Consider the following 11,131-nt stretch of genomic DNA (forward strand, 5'->3'; position numbering starts at 1 on the left):
AGAAAATGAAATAGCCGAGAAGAGACAACCCAGAAGATGTAACCACGCGTGGGAGATAAGTGATGGTGGGAAGGTTCAACAACAATGGCTAGAGGCAAAAGAGGTGACGTCGAGTGGAGCAAGAGGCAAGAGAGAACTGTCACGACCCTTCACGTCGAGACGAGGAAGAAGACGTTTGGGTTTTTTTCAAATGACTTACAACATTGATTAGGGCTACCAACCGATGTAATCTTTAATATGAACAGCGGGCATAATAAAATTTGCTATTGATACTAACTAATTTTTAAATCTTTTTAAATTTTGTAACCGCTATCAACAGCGGACCTAGGGGCACTCGCTGTTGAAAGTCCCTCTTATGTACGAGAATGCCACCATGCCTTTTTCAACAGTATTTGCTTTTAAACTGATGTTAAAAGTCATCTATTAATAGCAATATTTGTACTAGTGGATTATTCTACGTGCATGCAGGCATACTATTCCATATTAATGGTATGATATGTGTGTGTATTGAAAAGCTATATCTTCCAGAATTATAAAATTTGTGTCAATTTAAGAGAGATATTGACAAAAATTTTACCTCAAAAAAAAAATAAAAATGGATTCAGTGCATATCAAGCCGGGTGCTAATTATGGATGGATGTGAGGTCAAGATTACATATGGCTTTATGACACAGTTTTAATGCCCCTAAGGCTATTTTTAATAACAATTATTTAGTACCTAGTATTTGATACTTACAAAGGTACTATTATTTTGAATGGGAGAATGACAAAGAAATCTTAAAAGGATCAATTAATTTAAGTTAGGTTTCAAATGTTAAATTTTATAAATTTATAACTCAATTTCTCAATTTTATAAATATATTATGATAAATTTGTAACTTATTTTTTAAATTTTAGCATGGTTGAAAAATAAAATTATTTTTCCCGTTAAGCGACAATGATGAGAGTCGGCAAAGACGGGCTGACGATGATGTAGTGAAGGTGAAACTTTGTTAGATCTGGGGATAGTGGAGGATAAAGTAGGGGCTGAGATATTTTTCAGGGAAAATCTGATTTTCTTTGGGAATAGCTAAAGAAATTGAATTCTAGGTTGAGGAAAATTTGGGGTTTAAGAATTTAAATGCATGCCAACCAAATTAAAAAAAGTGAGCTTTTTCACTCGCCTTTTTTTTTTTCCTTGACTTAAATTCACACGAACCAAACGTGCTCTAAAAGATTCTTTTTCCTAGAAGGAGGAAGCGGGGAGAGATTTTTCCCCCTGAGGAACCAAACGTGCTCTAAAAGATTCATTTTTCCTAGAAGGAGGAAGCGAGGAGAGATTTTTTCCCCCTGAAAGAGCACTACAAAATATAAGATAATTGCATTAAAAAATTTTAATTTTTTCTCTAATGATCTTTAATGGATGGATCCAACCAAAAGTACATAATAGGTGACCACGTCGCACATTGAAAGTTAAAGGATTAAGGGCCTATTTGACAATTATTCTAGGAATAATTTTTGTTTTTCAAAATAAAAGAATAAAAAAATATTTGGTAAGATATTTTTAAGAAATATTCTGAAGAATAAAAAATAAAATATTATGTTGGAAAAAAAAAATAGAAACAACTTTTAAATATTCTGATATTGTTGTTCTGAAAAACAAGAAAAAATGAAAAAAAATAATTTATTTTTTTTTTCAAAACATGTTTTATAAAACATTAGCTCTCAAAATAATAAAATAAAAATAATTTTAAACAGTTTCTAAATTGGAGGGTTAAAGATCTAGGGAGAATTGCACACAAATTCCAGACAATATATTTAAATATTACAAGGTCCATTTTAATTGTCAATAAACTTTGAAGTATTTAAATGTCATTAAATGTATTTTGCGGACCTTAAAATAATTCTCATCAAGATTTAACTGAAACAAATATATTTATTAAGAAGTAAATAATAATTAAGTCAGTATACATATAAGAGGGAGCAAAGAATAAGCCATTAAGCAACTTCTTTCCACAATAAACCACCCTTCAGTACCATCAGACATATCGTCAACAGGTGGAGCTAGCTCTAATTCTACTTCTAAATTTCTCATAAACAGGCGGCGATGGATCGTTCCCAGCTTTACAAGGTAAAATTTACTAACAAGTCGTGTTCGCAGAAAATGGAAGCCAACGTGAAACGGCAGAACCATCTGCAGGAAACAGAAACATTGTTATCACAACTCCATTGAACCGTGTAGAAAGAGTGTGTGTGTGTGGGGGGGGGGGGGGGGGGGACAAGTTCCAACAGTCGTAAGGAAAAGAAAGCCTCTTTGATTTTTTTTTTTTAAAGAAAATGGTACATTTTATTTTCAGGTTCCATGACTCACTAACCATTCTTCAATGAGAGATACATATGTCTAGCACTAACCCTGCCGGCTGCCGTTCTCACACACTACATAGGGAGGAATTTGAAAACATTTGTTAGCTAGCAAAAGCAATAAGATCCACTTTCTTAATGGTCAATCATATGAAATTGACTCCAAATCAATTTTATGCACACAATGACATTAACACAGTAAAGAAACGAGGCAAGCTTTATTTGTGCATGGCATTATCACAACAGACAATGAAATCAGGCTTCAGTCTAAACATACATTCATAAACGCTATCCCCAAATAATATTAAAAAGACATACCTAACTACTCGCAATAAAATAAACAAAGAAAGTCCTCTGTCATCTACTGGTCTCGCCGCCCTAGCTTAGCTTTGCGGCGGCGATGGTGGGAGTTTACATTTCGAACTGGTTTCTTTGCCTTTCTTCTTCTGTAGTGCAGCAGACAAATAAGAAATGTTGTAACCAGTAGTTCAATACTTCTAAATACATTAACATACACAAATGTAAACAGAAAGCGATTAACAAACAGTAGAATCAGCAAAAGAGCTAAGAAAAAGAAATTTCATACTGACCAGAAAATGGCAGAGAATACTCTAGCCAATAAAATAAAAGGTAAGGCCAAAAGTGCTGATGCCTGAAAATTCCACCCAAATGATTGATAATATCAATTTCACCAGTTATTTCTGGAAAGATAAAATCCTTAGATACATACAGCAAACCATTCCAACTCCTGTGTAGCAAAAGGCCTGGTAAGTTCATGCTTCTTAAGTGTCTCCTGGACAGTAGCTTGCACCTTAACAACAAAAGGGGGAAAAAAATCAATATAGCAAGCAATAGAAGATTATCTTTCTGATCTCTCTTTAGCAATACAAATGTGAACAGCAAGTCATCAACAAACATAAGAGTCAATAAAACTACCCAGAGGCAGAGTTTGACAATTACAATCATACCAATGAATCATTTGAAATGAAAAGAAACACCTAATCATTACCATCCATTTAAGGACCACACACAATAGTTATCCAGATATGAAATTTGAAAAAATTAATATTAACAAGAGAGATGAAGCAGGACACCTGTCTATGATATATAGTAGCTGATTCCAAGAACTTCCCATAAGCATGAACGGCCTTCTTTGTGTAGGGCTTCAAAGCCACTAGTAATCTATCAACATGAGGTTTAGCTGCAACAGCAACCTTATCAAGGTATGGCTTGAATAACTTTTTAGCTTCCTATCACCAATTAGAAATCACATCAAGATATACATCAGCAGATCAAACTAACCATAAGATTTGGGTAGCACAATATATACCTGATAATAAGGATCCACAGCTTGTTGTATCCTGATCAAGTGTGGAGTAACTACACTCTTTGAAACCTCATAAACCTCAACAATTTTTGTAGTCAACAATTGCACATGAGGTTCAGCGTTTGTTTTCAGCACAGAACACTGTTCTTACACAGTTGGGATCCATTTCTTCAAGTGATAAACAGGAGAGAATGAGGAGGAATGTAACCCAACTAGCATGAGTATTCAACCAACCAGCTATTTCTTACAGAAAAAAGCAACACCCAAATGATATGATCAGTTATAAGCCCATCTCCCTTTTTTTTTTTGGCCAAGAAGTTATGAGCCTATCAAATGCAAACTTTAAAGAAGATTCATTATTTCATCTTCTAGCTACTGGGCATGAGTATAATAGGAAAAGCTACCATTTAACATGAGACGCCTCTTAAATATAGTACCATTTAATTATTTTATATTTACATGATATAATTCGGAGATATATGGAAACATCTCCAGACAAAGTAAATAAAAATCTGAATTATATAATTATATAACTTATATAAGGAAGACCTACCGTTTTCATTGTTTCCACATAAGGTTCAGCCCACTTTCCAACTTGTGCCTTTCTCTATAGCCCGGAACAAAAGGCACGTTAAATGCAGAAGCCAACAGGTCCCATTCAGTAAGAGAAATTTTGTGATTCAATGAAAGCATAGCAGAACAAGCATTATATAAGGAAGTGGAAAAAACAAAAAAGAAAGAAAGGGTACCTTCTGTGTAATCACTTCCAAAGCAAGTTTCCCGTGTTCATTCCAATGAGTCCTCAAGGAAGGACTAGCAAATTCAAATAGTTTCAGAACGTCCATGAAGAAATCTGTTCTCGCAAACATCATGAGATATATGACAATAACTAACCTTGCAGTGGACCCAGTGTACAGCAAGCCAAGGTGGAAGCCAGTCACCATAGAAACCTAACATTAAAATCAGCATTCATCACTCACATGCCAAAGTACAGCATTAAATTATTAATATCGTTAGTCATAAAAGAGAAGTGAGGCAATATTCAAACTACCAATATAGTAGTTATAGACAGTAACTGTGTGTGAAAACAAAAACAAGAATTTAATAAAGCAACTAAGTGAAAATATCATATTGTTAATGACACATCAGATGTCTACAGACTAACAGACCCTCCACCTGTGTTTAAGATGACCCTTTTAATTATTGTGAATTATTCTTCAAAAAAATATCTAGAAACTAGGATGGCTCAACAAGTCAAGCCTAGTCAACCACGACCACATACCGGGTCTTAAAGCAAGCAAAGCAGTGTCATTCAATCAACAAACAATTACTTATCTTCCCCTTTAATTAAGTATCATGACATTATAATGTGTTCCAAGCCAGAATCACAGCAAAGAGTAATAAATAAGACAGCAACAGCAATAAATATGAGAGGAAAATACTTAGGTTTTGATATTAATGAGATGGATAACCGAATCAGATGTACAAGGGGACTCTGATTCTGGCCCCAAACCCTATTTCCTCTAAAAGATGATAAAACACTCTAGCAACACAGATTACAAGCTTCAATACAAGAGTCTCACTCCCACTGGCATTCGAGAGGCAATCTCTCCTTACTATTCCACTCTCATTCTTCTTGGCCCTCCCTTCCTAAGCAAAAAAACTACTAATACCTTCAGTGGCTGGACACATAGCCCATACTACCCAAAAGATCCCAATCATTACAAAAGATCACAAAATACTGTTCCTTACGGCAATGGACCAAAGGGTGAACTTCTAGACTAGTTCAAGTATTTCTTACTAGAGTTATTCTTTCCCTTTGACTTCCTCTGATATGTCTTAGGAAAATAACGGGCTCTATCACATTATCATTTCCAAAGACTCCCTTGACAGACACTTGCTACAACAGGCAAAGCCATTAACACTTGAAAACGCTTCCCTTCATTTTCAGGAAGAATTAAAATGATTTTCGATAAATCATGCTGTCAATAATTAGCCTGGATTAATGGCTGTCTAAGATTACAGCAAGTGGAAAAATAATAGGGTACAGGTATTCATCCAAATAAGTACCTCCGTTAGCTCTTTTCTTCCAGAACTTTCCTCAAACTTTGCCCCCATCATTTCCTCCTATTATATCAAAAGATCGGGTGAGAAAGCAAGAGACTTGTTAAAATTGTTACAAGGCATCTTGCACATTAAAGACAAAAAATTTGTGCTTTAACATACCTCAAAGACTCTGAGAGCACGTTCAATTTTCTGAATTTCCATCTTTTGTTCATCATTTATCTTTTGAAGCTGTCAGTAAATCACTACACAAGTCCACCACATAATTCCCAAGAAAATATTATCTAAGTAAATTAGAAATTGAAGTTAAAATTTGTACGAGTTAATGTCTATTTACGAAAGACCAAAAGCCAACAACATTATAGTCCTTCGTATAATAAAAGCTAATTCTACAAATCTATTTCTAACAGGAAACACTAACTCCCAGCCTCATCAAAGAGAAAGAAGATTAACAAATAAGGAGCATTCAGTCCTTCACCAATAAAAGATGACATGTTGCTACCAACAATTTCCAGAACCTCAGATCCCAAACCCTGCTGAACGATGGAAAAGTGTGTGCGCGCGCGCGCGCGCGTGTGGAGAGGAAGAACTCACTGCCTATTTTGCCTAAACTTACAGTTCATCCATTAACCAAAGAACTCATTTTACCACTGGCTTTTGTCACTTACTAAGGTCCTACCACCTTCGAGTCCTAAACCATATTGTAATGAAGTAAGAGCATAAACCCACCCCCGCAATCCAACCAAAGAGTTCCCAAGACACAATTACACATAAACAATAAGCAAAGAAAAAACGATCAAGCTAAAAACAACTTACATTCTCTAATTTTGAGTTCAATCCATGAATCTGTTCGTCAGCTTCAATTACCCGTGTTCCAAGGTCACTTTCTCCCTGTTTTGTGTTTCTATTTCCCTTTCAAGCTTGTCCACCTGCATGTAGAACTTCAGAGCAGGGGTAACAAGAATTATACTCAATTAAATCCTCTAAGTGATTCCTACCGACCTGCTTTTCTAGTTCACTGGCACAGGCATTAGCCTTTCCGACCTTCTCCTGAGAATCTAATGCACCTTTTTTCTAAGAGGGAAATATATAATTAGTAGAATTATTTTAAAATAACCATTAGGATACAACCTATACAGAAATTGCAACAAAAACAAGAGTCAGGGATCTCCTTCTCTAATAGTGTTTCAAGTAACATTATGAAAAGCATATGCAGTGCCCAGTCTAGCATTTCTCAAAGTAAAAAAGCAGAAATGATTGTATCATGAAAATAAGATGAAAAAAGAACAAGATGAAATGTGAAAAACTCTTGGTTTGCATGAGCAGGGACGACATCTCAATTCTCACCTGCAGAGAGTAATGTGATTCCGCACGGACTCAATGCTACTTAACCTGGCTTGAATAATTTTTTCCTTTGCCGCTATTAACCCATCCTTGTTCTTCAATTCTTGGGACTTTTCACTCACGTGGGATTCTACAATAAATTAAACAGAGAGTGTATTAGCCATTTAACAAGTGCCAAAACCCACATGTCCAGATAAGTGGGGAAGAAAAAGAATAGCGAGAAGAGGAATATAACTTCTGCGAATTGAAAAGACATATAATAAGTAGGTCCCTCCTAGAGCCCCAAAAAAACAAAAAGTAGGTCCCTCCAATCACGAACTCTCTCAATAAGGACAACGTTGATTGTTTGGAGATTAATCAACAAGAAACCGTGTCTGACTATAGTGCCAACAATTCCAACATACATTTACCATCAAAAGTTCTTGTTGCGCCTTCACTCATAAGATACGTTAAATGAAGACGGACAGTTTCATAACCAACATCTAACGATTGAAGAATTTCAGTTTGTATATTGTCCGGGAAACAACCCTAGATGTGGATTTGCTCAAGAATGGTTATGACTCCCCTCAGCCCCCATTCAACTACGGGTGCATCTTAGGAAAACATTATAGCACTCTTGCTAGAATTATGTTGATTGGGGTATAAAAAAATGAAACAGAAACTAAAAAGACTGCGGGTAAAAAAACGCTCTATCTTTACCATCTTTCAACTTCTTAAAGTCATGGCAAAATAGAATCAAAGTCCAGGTTAAGAGGGGGATATAGTAGTAGTAGATGCCATAAGGCACGAGCTATGACAGCGACCTCAGTGAAGGTTCGCCGTCAAACCCCGGCATAAAAATGATAAGAGGGCATCAGCAGAGTTCACGTTTTACATGCAGTTACCGTGCCAAAATCTAAACGATGGAGAAAAAGGAAAACCACTTTGAACCTTTGTGACGAGCACTAACCAAGAGTTTGGATCTTTGACTTGAGTTGAGCCAGTTTGGCCTTGAGAGCCGATGAATCAGAGTCGTCGACCACGTTTACACCCAGTGATTTGTCTTCTGCAACGCCTTGCTCAACGGAAACATCGGCTCTGACACGGGAGAAAATTAGGGCTACAAGTAATGCCAGCAGACCAGCGAGCTTTGGAGACGGCGACGCCATGGAACGCAGAATCGCATATTTGCCGCCAACAGCGCAGTCTGAGAGACACCGGCGTAGAACATCTCAACGCGACGTGGAATCTTGGCACGTGGAGAGAATATGGGGATGTACTTTCCTTCTTTTATTTTTTTCCCTTCATTATTTTTGAATTAAAAATCTTTAATGACCCTAATTTAATATTTTATAAAACGTTGCTACAATTTTATATAAAAAATATATAAATAAATTTAAATATTAAATTTTATTAATAGAATAAAAATTTAAAAATATTTTAATAATAACTTCTCAGGTTAAATTAATTTAAATTTAAATTTATTATATATTATTTTCATTTACAATTATATTATTAATTTTATAAAAATATAAAATTATAACTGTTAGAATTTTGATCCAGAGATGATAAAGGGGGAGGAGAGAATGAAAGTAAGGAAAATAAGAGGTTAGTTGCCCAACAACTTGACATGGCAGGATATAAGATTAAAAAAATGATAATAATTTTTTTTAAAATATATAAATGGTTATTTAGTTTCTTAAAATGTCATAATTTTTTAAAATTTTTAGAGACTTTTTTAGTATGATAAATTTATATAAATTATTAATTGTCTTTGTTGAAAATAAATAATTTACAAATTTTATTTAAATATTTATAACTTTCCTTCTGATATTTGCAACAATGCAACAGCTTGTTAAGGGCAATTTGATGATTTATATAAATTTATTAATGATAGAAAAATTTCTAAGAATTTCAAAAGAATTATAATATTTCAAGAGATCAAACTGTTATTTATACATTTCAGAGGAATTTTATTATTATTTTTTTATAAATTTTTTTCATGTGATTATTTGAAAAATAGAATGCGAAACCAAGAGGCAATCTATTAATTAATTAATTGTAATTTTATAAAGTAAGTAATTGTTGGTGCTAAAATCTTAATCTTGACCCCAATCCCAACTATTAGAGGTAAAATAATAATTTAAACATCAACTCACATAATCTTCTAAAAGAAAGATGATTGTTTGCTGTAAAAAAAACGAACGCTTCAAACATGACAAAAAGTGAAGAAAGTTTGAAAATAAATGCAGATGATGAGCCTTAAAAAAAAAAAAAACATGAAGCCATGAAAACTACTGCTTTGTACCTCTAAAAAGGGGAGCCCATCTAGGTACACATTTCTACATGCAATCCTCCTTAATACTTCAAAACTAAACTAGAATTATTTGCTCAGTACATAATTCTTGATCATGTGTTATCTTTTACTTCACCTAATATGATCTATTTTATCTTTCAATCAATTTACATAACGCCTTTAACATCTTATAATTTTTTTTTTTTATTATCGATATCATGACCGCTCTCACCTTATAAATTTTACACATTTCTTCATTTTTATTTATTCATTTACTTTAAACACTATATTTAAAAAATTGTAATAAAGAATCTTAGGAGTTCATCGTCTGATTTTAAAAACAAAGAATATCGTATCATTTGAGAATATGCTTCTCTAACATGCCTGCAATAGCAATTATCATTATCATTATAGGAACCCCGTGACCTGGATAATTTTCAAATTTTCATTCCAATACTTCAGTTTGCTCTGGCCGAGCACTAAATTTAGTTCTCATATATCTTTGCATGCATGTTGAAATGTTATAACATAAATCTATAATCTATAATATTATGCAAGCACCATCGGATGGGTACCCAACTGACTTTTTCTTTGTTCTTTTCATTTGTTATTGCTTCTTTTATTTATTTATTATTCTTACGGATGGGTACTGTATATCGGCTCCCATTCGTAAGTTTTCTTTTTATTTGTTATAGATATATAGTACCCATCTTTTTTTTCCTTTTTTTAATTTTTATTTGTTAATTTTTTTTAATGTGATACAGTAAAAAAAAGGAAAAGAATAAGGTGGGGCCTACATTTATAAATTTTAAATTTTTAAATAAGGTGTAAAAATAATAAAATTTTTTATATCTTGACTAATGATATAGGATTTATAGTAAAAATTGATGGTGAATATAAGATTCTTTATAAAAAATAGATGTTAGATATACAATTTTTTTATATATTTATTATTAGCACAGGTAACAAATCAAAATAATTTGTGGGAGCATATATAAAATAAATTAATAAATTATAAAGAAAATATACTGGCGTCCCTTTGTTTTGTTAGAATTATGAAGACTTTTTTTTTTATTTTAAAACTTACACTTTAGTTTCATATTTAATATGGTTAGAAATATTATGTTAAATATTCTAAAATATTTAATTTAATATTTGTATTTATGTTGAAAGAATTTAAATTATTAATTTAACCTATAATATATTTGTCTATCCTCTCACTTCTTAATTTAAGGACTTCAAACAATTTTTGAAAAAAAAAGCTTTTAACAATTAAGTATGATACTGATTTAAAATAGTTTATCAAGATTATAAAATTAAATAAATATAAAATAAATTATATTTCTTAATTTGGCTCTTATTCCATTATTTTTTTCTACAGATATGTGTTTGAATATTATTTTACTAAACTTACTCTCTTCATTAAAAAAATGTAAAGGATTTTTTATGCGTTATTAGTGGTTAGATGTTAAAAAAATGTAAAATATTTAAAAAATGTAATCGTTGATTTTTTTTAAGTGTCCACAATGAATAAATTATTTTATATTTATTTAAAGTGAAACACCCAACTAAATAGTATGTATGAAAAGATGGTATTATTTTAAAAATAAGTAACTACTTTATTAGAAATAAGATTCGATTAGAAATATTGTGCGTTTTTGAAAAGATGGAGTATGTATTTAATTCTCAAAAAAGTGCTAAATAAATTAGTTTGTATGACTAATAAATTTAAATTTAAGATAAAAATAAAAATTAAAAAGAATATATCAAGAATGTTAACT

The 11,131-nt window shown here is 32.6% G+C and overlaps 1 pseudogene; it reads right to left on the bottom strand.

Moving 5' to 3' along the window:
• Positions 1-1,895: 1,895 nt before the first annotated feature.
• On the bottom strand, positions 1,896-8,279 carry LOC129294600 (uncharacterized; annotated as a pseudogene).
• Between the last annotated feature and the right edge of the window lie 2,852 nt (positions 8,280-11,131).

Source organism: Prosopis cineraria, unplaced genomic scaffold (genome assembly GCF_029017545.1).
Source record: "Prosopis cineraria cultivar Desert tree isolate PC_DT_omini unplaced genomic scaffold, ASM2901754v1 PC15, whole genome shotgun sequence".
Taxonomy (NCBI): Eukaryota; Viridiplantae; Streptophyta; class Magnoliopsida; order Fabales; family Fabaceae; genus Prosopis; species Prosopis cineraria.